This window comes from Callithrix jacchus, chromosome 9 (genome assembly GCF_049354715.1).
Source record: "Callithrix jacchus isolate 240 chromosome 9, calJac240_pri, whole genome shotgun sequence".
Classification (NCBI taxonomy): Eukaryota; Metazoa; Chordata; class Mammalia; order Primates; family Cebidae; genus Callithrix; species Callithrix jacchus.
The window spans coordinates 87,174,855-87,187,511 of record NC_133510.1 but is presented as its reverse complement, the minus strand read 5'-3'; the positions used below and the strand labels follow the sequence as shown (position 1 = coordinate 87,187,511).

The window sequence follows — 12,657 nt, the reverse complement described above, 5'->3', positions numbered from 1 at the left end:
CCCCTGTTTCAGGCTTATATTTTTACAATTTCAACTACCCAGCCTGAAGGGGGAATAGTGATCCATTGATCACCTACGGTGTTTGCTATCTCATATTTTCTGTGTTTCTTTTCACTACTTATTTATATCAAATAATTTTAGTCTTAAAACCTAGTAAAGTTATTCTTCCTAACGGGACCATGGGTGATACTTCCTAAAGTTTCGTGAGAACAAAATTCATTTTCTTCTGTGAGGTAAATAAGTGATGCTTTGGTCAGCTGTGGACCTATGGTCCTGTTAGCTTTTATTATCAGATCAATTTTTTGATTGTCAAAAGTTTATTTATGAACCTATTTCATTGTACCCAAATCAGTGCTCTTTCAATGGATGAGCTTCATGTTATATTGTTAAATCTCTGAACTAGTTATGTCTTTTAAAAAGTATATGGACACATTTTTAAATAAATTGTTTACTTTTTCTTGAGATCATTATGATTAATTTATAGTGAGATATTTTACAAGTTTCACAATGTTTGACTGTTCCTTTGTTCCCTTGTCATTCTAAGTTATTAAGCATTCAAATAACCTATAGAAGACAGCCTTACTTTGTAAAAATCAGTGCTAAGTAGGAAAGAAATGTAAATTCTATTAGTCGAAATTTGTTCTTCTCAAGTATTTTTAGTTCTTGCTATGCAATTATGCTTAATATTAGTTTAAAGGTAATAAAATAATTTCACACTTTTCAATTTTTTTAACTAAGTGAATGAAAATTCAGCATTTGCCAAAAGTTTACATTTACCCAGATTACCATTTTTAGTGCCTTTTAAAAAATGTCTAATCCATCCAAGCAAGTTATTTTGTGAACATTTACAGATAGATTCTAAAGTTTATATAAATAGGCAAAAGGCCCAGATCAGCCAATATAACATTAACAAACACCAAAGAACTGACATTACCTGACTTTAAGCCCTACCATTTAAAACTACAATTATTAGTAGATTGTAGTATTGATAAAATAATAAACAAACTAATGCATAGACTGCAATAAAGAGCCTAGGAATAGACTCATACCAATATAGTAAACTAACTTTTGGTGAAGAAGCAAAGCCAAACATCAGAGGCAAGACTATGTTTTCAGCAAATGGTGCTGGGCTAATTGGATATCCACATGCAAAAACAACACACAAAAACTAAACATAGACATATATTTGACACCTTTCATGAAAATTTACCAAAATGGATGCTAGACATAAATGTAAAATGCAAAATTATAAAACTTCTGGAAGACAATCCTGGGTTTGGTGATGAGTTTCTTGGTATTACAATTTACAACAAAACCGAAAAAAATTGTTACAGTGGATTTTATTGAAATTGAAAACTTCTACTCTGTTAAAATTAAGAGAATATAAATGTGCACCACAGACTGGAGACGGTATTTCTAAAACACATATCTGGAAAACATCTATCTGATACATCCTTTATCAGATGTATTTGTACATTGTAAATATACAAAGAACTCAAAACTCAGCATAAAAACCATCTAAATAAAATAAGAGCAAAACAATATGAACATATGAACACTTTGCTAAAGACGATATATAGAGGGCAGATGTGAAAAGATGAAAAGATGCTCAACATCATGTGTCATTAAAGAATTGCAAATTAAAACAACTATGAGATGCCACTACACAGCCATTAAAATGACTAAAAACCAAAACACAGACAAGACCAAATGCTGACAAGAATGTGGAACAACGGGAACTTTAATTCAGTGTTGGTGAGACTTCAACATGGCACAGCTGCTTTGGAACACAGTTTGGCAGTTTCTTATAAGCTAAACATAGGCTTACAATATGATCCAGCAATTATATGCTCCTAAGTATTTATACAAATTAGTTGAAAACTCATGTCCACACAAAACCTTGAACATAGATGTTTATACCAGCTTTATTCATAATTGCTTTAACTTGGAAGCAACCAAAATATCCTTTAAGAGATAAATGGATAAACTCTATTACACAGACATAATGAAATATTATTCAGTGATAATAATAAATTAGCCATCAAACCACAAAAAAAATAAAAGAACCTTAAATACACATGACTCAGTGAAAGAATTGAGTCTGAAAAGGCAATATGTCTTATTTTTTCTAACTATATAATATTCTGGAAAAGAAAAACTTTAGAAATAAATAGTCACTGGTTGCCAGGGTTCTGAAGAGAAGAAGGGGAGGTATGACTGGGTAGAAAGGACAGTTTTTAGGGCAGTTAAAACATTCTATAAGATATTGTAATAGTGAATACATGATATTGTGCATTTGTCAAAACCCAAAGTACTATATAACACAAATTGTGAATCCTAATGTAAAACATGAATTGTAGTGAATAATAATATTCACTACAGTGATAGTGATAGTAATTCATCAATTCTAACAAATATATCACATTAATAAAAATACTAATAGTAAGGTAAATGGTATGTGGGAGGAGAGAAGCTCTATGGAAACTCTTTAAATTCTCAATTTTTCGGCCAGACACTGTGGCTCACGCCTGTAATCCTAGCTCTTAGGGAGGCAGAGGCGGGAGGATAGCTTGAGCCCAGGAGTTTGAAACCTGCCTGGGCAATATAGTGAGACCCCGTTCTCCACAGAAAGGAAAAAAACAAACAAAAAACAAAAACACACACACACACACACACACACACACACACACACACACACAGCATAAGATTCTCAATTTTTCTGTATACATAATGTTGCTCTGAAACACAAATACATTAATTTTCTTTTTTTAAAAGCCACGTATTTTCTGCTATTAGAAGAGGCTGGTTACTGTACTGTACTATGTGTTGGTAGATGTTTAGCTAATGCGTTCTCCTTTATTTACTTTTTGTTTTTGTTATTTAATGTGGAAAATATTAATATATGTATGTGTAGTCCATAGATATTGCCAATAGTCCATCATAAATAAAAATTTAATTCTGAGTGATGGTGCCAGGTTACAGAGAATGTTTTATGGATATGTGTTTTAAAGATAATGCTGTTGTACTATCATCCAAAATATGATATGCTTAAAATATTCCCTTTTGCTTATTAGGGAAAGATTATAAATGTTCCATATTTTAAAATCACCTATCCCTTTGTAAATAAAATAATATATGAACAATCTAAGGGCGAAACATTTGTTTATGATTAAGTTTTTAATAGTAGAAAGGTATCTATATCAGTTTCTTAATGCTGTCATAATAAATTACCACAAACAAGATGGCTTAAAACCACAGAATTGTATTCTCTTTAGTTTTGGAAGCCAGAATTCTAAAATCAAGATTTTGGCAGGACCACTACTCCTCTGAAGAAGCTAGAGAATTCTTCTTTGCCCCTTCCAAGCTTCTGGTTGTTACCCATAACCCATGGTGTTCCCTGCCTTTTAGCTGCATCCATCCAAGCCCTGCCACTGTTGACAAAAAGCCTTTTCCCCATGTCTGTCTCTGAATTTTTCTCTCTTTTAAATAAAGACTTCAGTCATTGGATTTTGGGATCATTCTAATCACCTAATGACCTTATCCAAACTTAGTTATTTATTATATCTGTAAAGATTGCATTTTCAAATAAGTTTACATTGTGAAGTTTTAAGAAAAGAGAAATGTAGGGGCATTTTTCAATCCTGTATAGTACCCTTCAGTGATTCTATCTGTGTAGCTTTCTTACTTAGTACTGTCTTCTCATGAGTCTGAATGACATACCTTTTACAATTGATAGCATCATGTTTACTAATGTCTGCTTAACAGTTAACTCTAATCAGAGACTACAGGATAGACAATTTTATGCAGTGATAAAAGGGTGACTTTTAACTGGGTCTTAATTTGCCTTTTATCCCTAACTGAAAATTAATTGTGTTTGTCAATGAAAAATAATTTTATATTAAGTAGATTATAATAATTGAAGATAATGAAAAAGACTATTTTAGACAAGAGTATTTATCGTATAATTAATTCCAAATTTCTTAAACTACTTAATAATCTCAACTTAACTTGCATGTGGGTATTTTAATGCAATTTAAGTATATAGTATGTACTAGAGGTCCTATCAATATTCCCATGTTTGTATGCCAGTCTAATAAAATTTTCACTTTAAGTACAAAAATAAAGATGCAATGACATATGAAAAGCTAAGGTTTTAAAATATATTAGTTTTGTTTATAGAATTATATAATGAGAAAAACATAATCTGCTTATGAACAATGTATTTATTATATAAATATATAAAGGGTTTCATGAATATTATACTTGTAAATTTGTTCCATAGTATTCTTCATTGTTTATTTTATTTTCATTAACTTATTGAAAGAACTCAGATTTAAAGTTGTCAGAGAAATTTTTAAGATAAAAGAAATATCCCCAAGCTATATGTCATTATCTGAGGACATATGTTTTAATAGAAGTTGTTCTGTACCATGTTAATCAATATTTCTGATTAAAGTTAACATAACATTAAACAAATTCAAAATCATGCTATATTAATGTTATTTCTACCTTTAAAGTTTATCTCAAAAGTTCCTAGGAAAAGTCAGCTATTTGCTGATAAGATTTACAAAATTTAACAGTAAAAATAATCCTAATAATGGATATATTACCAGTAAGTTTTCTATACCTTGCTTGCTACTGTTCACTCCCTGAAGTAACTTGCTATACAAAGTGCATCCTTTCTGATTCTCTAAGAAGCAGACATCCAGACAACATTAGATCCACAAGAGATTAATTAGAGAAAGCGACTGTGAAGAATAAAGGAAAATCTTCAGATCACAAGCAGATTTGACCTGTGTGAAGAAGAGTGGAAAGATGGAGGTTTGAGTAGAAAAATCCTCAGACTAAGGTAAAGTTCTGAGAAAAATATGTCCAGGGTAAAGCATCCTCCAGTCAAAGTCACCTGTCAGAGGACTCCTACTTCCCAAAGGAATGATTCAGCATCTTACAAGGCTCTGCTCAGTAACTGGCTGGGAGCAGCACAGGAGAAGGATAGCTTTGATATAGATGTGAGTCTACAGAAGCCTCAGCTGAGACTGTCAGTCAATTATTCTCCCTAAAGCAGGAGATTTGAGTGGCTCATTTTCATGGCCAGTACTCAGTAAGTACTACAGAGGAACTTTGTTTTCTTTTGTTTCGCCACCTCTCTCCTCTATTTTTTTTTTTTGGCGGTGGGGGCGGGGGGCGGGGGAGGACAAGGTCTTGCTCTGTCACCCAAGCTGCAATACAGTGGTGCAATCACGGCTCACTGCAACCTCAACCTCCCAGGCTCGAGCAATCCACCTCGGCCTCACAAGTAGTTAGGACCACGTGCTCATGCCACCACACACAGCAAATCTTTATTATTTTAATTTTGTAGAGTCAGAGGTCTCATTACATTGTGCAGATTGCTCTCGAACTCCTGGGCTCACACAATTCTCCTACCTTGGCCTCCCAAAGTGCTGGGATTACAGGCACTAGCCACTGTGTAAAGTCTCTATATATATTTAACAAAAGAGGAGAATCTTGCTGAGTCTTCGGAAATGACATTTTTACATCTTTCTTTTTATGCAGACTTTGATGATTTATTGATTCTTTATTCCATAAATTGACATTTTTTTAGTTGTAAAATATTAAACTACCGAAATTCCAGAGAATACTTCAAACAATTTCTGAATACCTAAGATTTATCTTTATAGTTTATTTGAACTTTAGGGACAGCCATTTTCCTCCTCCTTTAGGGAATCTTTTATTTCCATCCTCCTGTCTTAGCCCAGATTTTTTTCTCTTAATTTTATTCTAAAGAATATGAGCGGTTAATGTTTAAAGTCAGATATCTTCTACTCTTCTTGTTTTAAAGCATTATAGAAGACTTTTAAGTGAGAACTCAGATGAAAACATTAAAAAGTGGTTATACAAATGAATTATAAAAATTAGATTTGTGTATCCAACATACAAAACTTGGATGAAGTGTAATTTATTCATAGATGATTTCTAACTATCAGTGGGAATACCCCTCATTTATTAAAGCAATTCATTTAATGAATTCTCAACAAATTCTTCCTTGGGCTGAATATGAACAATTTTTATACAGTGAAAATTGGATATCTCCATCTCTGGAAGTATTTTACTTAAAAATAAAAGACAATATTGGCTTTATACTACTTTTATTTTTTCTGATTCTTTTCATTATGTTAGAAGAATGATCATTATGGTCTTGTTGCAAGTTATTCACATTGAAACTTATTTCAGTTGACAGAGAGTGAAATCATGAGTGAACTCCCATTCACAATTGCTACAACGAGAATAAAATACCTAGTAATACAACTAACAAAGGATGTGGAAGACCTCTTCAAGAACTACAAACCACTGCTCAAGGAAATAAGAGAAGACACAAATAGATGGAAAAACATTTCATGCTCATGGTTAGGAAGAATCAATATCATGAAAACGGCCATACTGCCCAAAGAAATTTATAGATTCAATGCTATCCCCATTGACCTTCTTCACAGAACTGGAAAAAACACTCTAAACTTCATATGGAACCAAAAGAGAGCCTGCATAGTCAAGACAATCCTAAGCAAAAAGAACAAAGCTGGAGGCATCACGCTACCTGACTTCAAACTATACTACAAGCCTACTGTAATCAAAACAGCATGGTACTGGCCCCAAAACAGAGACATAGATAAATGGAACAGAACAGAGGCCTTGGAAGAAACATCACACATCTACAACCATCTGATCTTTGACAAACCTGAGAAAAACATGCAGTGGGGAAAGGATTCCCTGTTTAATAAATGGTGTTGGGAAAACTGGCTAGCCATCTACAGAAAGCTGAAACTGGACCTGTTCCTTACATCCTACACTAAAAATAACTCCCAATGGATTAAAGATTTAAACATAAAACCTAACATCATAAAAATCCTAATAGAAAACCTAGGCAAAACCATTCAGGTCATAGGCATAGGCAAGGACTTCATGACTAAAACAACAAAAGCAATGGCAATAGAAGCCAACATAGACAAATGGGACCTAATTAAACATAAGAGTTTCTGAACAGCAAAAGAAACAAAGGTTAGAGTGAACTGACAACCAACAGAATGGAAAACATTTTTTTGCAATCTACCCATATGGCAAAGGCCTAATAGCCAGAATCTACAAAGAACTAAAGCAGATTTACAAGAAAAAAACAAACCCATTCAAAGGTGGGTGAAAGGTATGAACAGACACTTTTCAAGAGAAGACATACATGAGGCTGAGAAACATGAAAAAATGTTCATCATTACTGGTCATGAGAGCAATGCAAATTAAAACCACATTGAGATACCAGTTAGAATGGCAATCATTAAAAAAATCAAGAGACAACATATGCTGGAGAGGATGTGGAGAAAAAGGAACACTTTTACACTGTTTGTGGGAGTGTAAATTAGTTCAGCCATTGTGCAAGACAGTGTGGTGATTCCTCAAGGACCTAGAAATAGAAATTCTATTTGACCCAGCAATCCCGTTACTGAGTATATACCCAAAGGATTATAAATCATTCTATTATAAAGACACACACACTCGTATGTTCATTGCAGCACTGTTTACGATAAGAAAGACCTGCAGCCAACCCAAATGCCCATCAATAATAGACTGGACAAAGAAAATGTGTCACATATACACCATGGAATACTATGCAGCCATAAAAAACTATAAGTTTATGTTCTTTGTAGGGAAATGGATGAATCTGGAAACCATCATTCTCAGCAAACTGACATAAGAACAGAAAACCAAATATCACATGTTCGTGCTAATAGGCAGGTGTTGAACAATGAGAACACATCAGCACAGGGTGCAGAGCATCACACAATGGGGTCTGTTGGGGGGGGTCTAAGGGTGGGACAGCTGGGGATAGGGTGATTGAGGAGGGATAACATGGAAAGAAATCCCAGATATAGGTGATGAGGGGATGGAGGCAGCAAACCACCTTGCCATATGTGTACCTATGCAACAATATTGCATGATCTGCACATGTACCCCAGAATCTAAAGTACAATAAATAAATAAATAACCTATTTCTATCAACATGATTTTTCTTTCTTTTTTTTTTTTTTTTTTTGAGATGGCATCCTGCTCTGTCACGCAGGCTGGAGTGCAATGGCACCATCTCAGTTCTCTGCAACCTCCGCCTTTTGGGTTCAAGCTATTTTCTTGCTTCAGCCTCCCAAGTAACTGTGATTACAGGCACATGCCACCACACCCAGCTAATTGTTTTGTATTTTATGTAGAGACAGGGTTTCACCATGTTGGCCAGGCTGATCTCAAACTCCCAACCTCAGGTGATCAACCTCCTCCCCCTGCCCCTGCAAAGTGCTGGGATTACAGGCATGAGCCACCATGCCTGGCCAACATGATTTTTTTTTTAAACTTCTTGCTATTTCATTGCCATGAACATGTTGCTAAATTCAAACAGAGCTCTAACACTTAATAGTTATGTAAACTTGGGAATAATTTTTTTTACCAGTTTTGATAATATTTAGGTATATCCCTATGATGAAGACTGCTAACGCTAAACTAATATTTGTTTTCCTCCTGATTTAGAATAAGATAACATTTAAGATAATGTAACTCCAATTTCCTTTCACAGTACCCATGGCTGAGTATACCTTGGTTTTTGAGATATAGGAAAAGAGATGTGTATAAAATTCAGAATGGTTCTTCTAAGATACAGCTTGTGTCTCTTTTATTCCCCCCTTTCTTTTTCTGTTAGGTTAAAATGTAAATGTAAAGTCTGGAGCATCCAAATAAACCTTGAGGGGACTTGGAAAATATAAAATCTGCAGGGTGGAACAAAATAATAGAAAGTTATGTCCTGGAAGATTTTATGGAATATAGCTTCAGTACAAGCTCTGGACTCACTTATAATCCCTAAAAATAATAGCAAATTGAAACTATTATATTTTATTATTAGATCTCCATCTTCTTTATTTTTGTATAAGTTTCTCAATTATATCTATCAGAAGAAATATTTATAGACACAAATTATTGATGCAGGCTCCTATAATCAAATCTTGCTTTTAGCACTAATAACAGCTATGTAAACTTGGGAAGACATCCTGCCTGTTTGTGTCTTGGTTTTCTCACTGGAAAAATAAAGACGAAAATAATACCTATTTATTTGGGTTTGCATAAACCCTTAAAATGGTACTTTATATTAATTGATTGATACATGATTATTGTTACTCAGCAGTTGTTTTACAAGTATATTTATATAGATGAAATTAAAGTATAAAAACTATGTAGATAAGATGTAATAACTTTTATAATTTATGTTATATGTTTCTATTCATTTATTTAATAATTCAAGGAATAGTTTATTCAGTGTTTAATATATAACAACAGTATTAAAGAGATAATTAAATTAGAAAAAAATAATCACTTTGTATTACTTATTTTCTTGGTTATTCTGCAAAAATACTGAATGTTTTGTTTCTATTTTTTGCTTATTAGTATGTTCTAAATTTTCTACAGTGAATACGTATTATACATGTAGTAAAACATTAAAACATGACATTTTAGATAAATGTATATTTAACTACTTGAAAATTCATGCTCTAAAATGGTGATTTAATTCTTAGGTTGTTTTTGCCACTACCTATTTAGGCCAGGAATGATCTACTTGGTTACATATTACATCTAAAAGTAACAGAGAAGACTTTAGAAAATACAAAAAGCTGTAATATTATGTAATGTTTTAAAATACAGGATTTTCTCTTTTACCAAATCACGGCCTATATGGAACTTTTGTTTTGTTAATTCCCAAACACAAACTGTGTTAGAGATGTGGCTTGTTCATTCCTTCCCTAAGGACATGCTGTGCTTATCACACACCTCATTTCATCCCATTATTCTGCCAAGCCATCTTGATATGTGTCTTTGTTTGTTTACTTTTAAATGCATTTTATGTTTGTGGTAGACCTTCAACAGAGAGAAATACCTCCTTTCATTTTTAATAAGTTGCTTTAAAATATAGATATGATGCATTATGCTAAAGTAATATATTCTAACAATATATTAAAATGATATTGAAATTATCGACAATTATCTCTAGGTTTTTAAACTTAGTGTTATAAGACAATTAGTGATTCCCACGTTATAGATCAATTGTGATCATATTTATATAAGAACACAAATTATATTTTATTTGAAGTATACAATCCTATTATAATGCATATATTCACAAATAGAACTACTAAGATAAAGAGAAAATACAAATGTTTGACAGTATGGGTATGTTTCTCTCTTATGCTTTAAAAGTGGTCCAAAAATGTCTTATTGGAAATCTATGGCAACATTCTTTTAAAAGAAAGGTAATATCAAACTGGTGTTTAAAGATACAAAAGAAAGCAAACACAGCTGTGTTCTGTACATGTTCATGGGTAAGTTCATCTACTCTCTCTCTCTCTGTATTTCTTTTTCTCTTTATTAAACTAAAGTTTTGAAACACGTTCCTTTCTTGGTGTTCTAGAAGTAAAAGGAAAAAAGCAGATAGCATTATAAATAAATTAATGGAAGAATGGAATCTTAAAAAAAAAAAAGAGAAGAAACCCATTCAATATTTACACTGTAAAAAAGAAGAAAGGGGTAAGTTTCTGGATTAAAATGGAGTCAGTTTCTTTCTACTTTCATCTAAAATAGTCCCAGAACATGAGCACATAAAAATTTATTTAAAGTACTATATCTAAGACCAATAGAAAACTGATAGAAGAAATTGGGATAAATATCAATTAATATAAATTAGTTATAAACACCATCAGCGGCAGATTGTCTCATCACCTCATGAAACATGGTGCCGTGAGTGTTCTTTTTGTTGTTGTTGTTGTTTGTTTCTTGTCCACATTCTGCTCTTGATTCAGAGAAATCAGAGTTTGTGCCAAACAGAAAACTTGGGAATCATCTTTCTTCTCTCTCCTGCTGCTACCTTTTTAAAGTAAATACCTGTTCTAGGTGACTGTTTCCTAACATTGTTGACACCTTTTCAAAATCTGCAACTTCTACCAATTAATGTGGCAGGAAATATCAAGTGTTTGGTGATACCATATTGCATCCAGAAAGGAGGTGTAAAATTTAACATTAAAGTTCTTTTTTAAATTTTACTTTAAGTTCTGGGGTACATGTGCAGAATGTGCAGGTTTGTTACATAGGTACACAGGTGTCATAGTGGTTTGCTGCACCCATCAACCCATGATCTACATTAGGTATTTCTCCTAATGCTATCCCTCCCCCATCTCCCTATCACCTGACAGGCCCTGGTGTGTGATGTTCCCCTCCCTGTGTCCACGTGTTCTCATTGTTCAACTCTCCCTAATGAATGAGAACATGCGGTGTTTGGTTTTCTGTTCTTGTATAAGAAGTTATTTAGACAAGTAAGGGGCAGAAACATCTGAATTACAATGTGTGGTCAAGATTATATGAACTCTCATTTGCTGCCTTTCAGTGCTTGAGTCTCAGGAAGTGGGGACAGGAGAAAATAATATTTTTTGCAACAGATACTCTGGCAGTTGAAATGAGAGTCTGCATATTATACTGCTTTTCACAAATAGTTTTGAGAAGGACCTCACCCCCACCTAAGTACACAATGAAATACCCAAAGTATTTCAAACAAACAAGCAAAGAAAGCATAATTAACTCTTCCATCTGGCAGATGAACAGATGAGGTTTCTCCTGGATAAAAACTAATAATAGTAAATGAAGAAAACTTAACAGACTATTGATAAAACATCATGGAATATAAGCAGAAAATGCCCAGATACTAGGCTATGGGTTCAAGAGGCATCCCCAGCTCCAACACAGTGCTGGGTACCCAGGACAGAATGACTGCAAAAATTATGTAAGGGTTTGTAATGATTGTGTGGTGATCGAAAGTATATAATTAAAGTGAAATATAAAATTTAGCACATGTGGAAAATAAGAAAAAGAGAGGAACTGTAGATGAAATGATTCAATCCTGGATATTTGAGAGAATGATGCTACCAAAAATTCAAATGTGGTTAACAAAATAAGATGTGAGAGGAAAATGAGTTTTATAATATAAATATGCAGAAGTAGATAGTATCTTTGCTTACATGTTGGTAAAATTCTGTTTCTGATTTAAAAAGAGCATCAAATAATGGCTTGTTGGATATTTTTGTTTGAAAATTTTGACAATATTTTATTGCAGGAATAAAAATCGTTAGACAATGGTTTAGTCTCTTCTAAATTATATAAGAAGGTGGCCTCTAAGAGTAAGATACAAAATTTCACAACAGAAAAGGTTAATTTCAACAAAAAATTAAGAATGAGAAACAGTATAAAGGACTGGAAGCTGATCTTCGAGCCTGACTGACCAGGCATTTCTCTTAAATTGTCACATTTGCAATTGCAAAACTGAATGCCAATATTCATTCATATTTAAAAAATAATATAATATAATAAAATATGAATCTAAAGTGCAAAACTTTGCATGTTCTTTGATTATAATTTATTATATTTTAATTGTACATATGTTAATCATATAACTGTTATCCCTTCAATCCTATCAGGCAGATTAGTCGCAACTAATTATTTTTATAATATAATGGTGTCAAGATTTTTAATAACTTTCACAAAAATAGAGAACACTCATGAAAATACATTTAAGTTGATCATTAGTTCTGA

General features: G+C 33.0%; 1 long non-coding RNA gene across 2 annotated transcripts in view; it reads right to left on the bottom strand.

The window, feature by feature from the left end:
• Positions 1-12,657, bottom strand: part of LOC144577779 (uncharacterized) — a 174,588-nt gene that overhangs the window by 11,972 nt on the left and 149,959 nt on the right. For both annotated transcript variants that reach the window (XR_013522363.1, XR_013522364.1), the window contains one exon: positions 4,628-4,793. This is a non-coding gene — a long non-coding RNA (uncharacterized LOC144577779). The remainder of the gene's footprint in view (positions 1-4,627; positions 4,794-12,657) is intronic.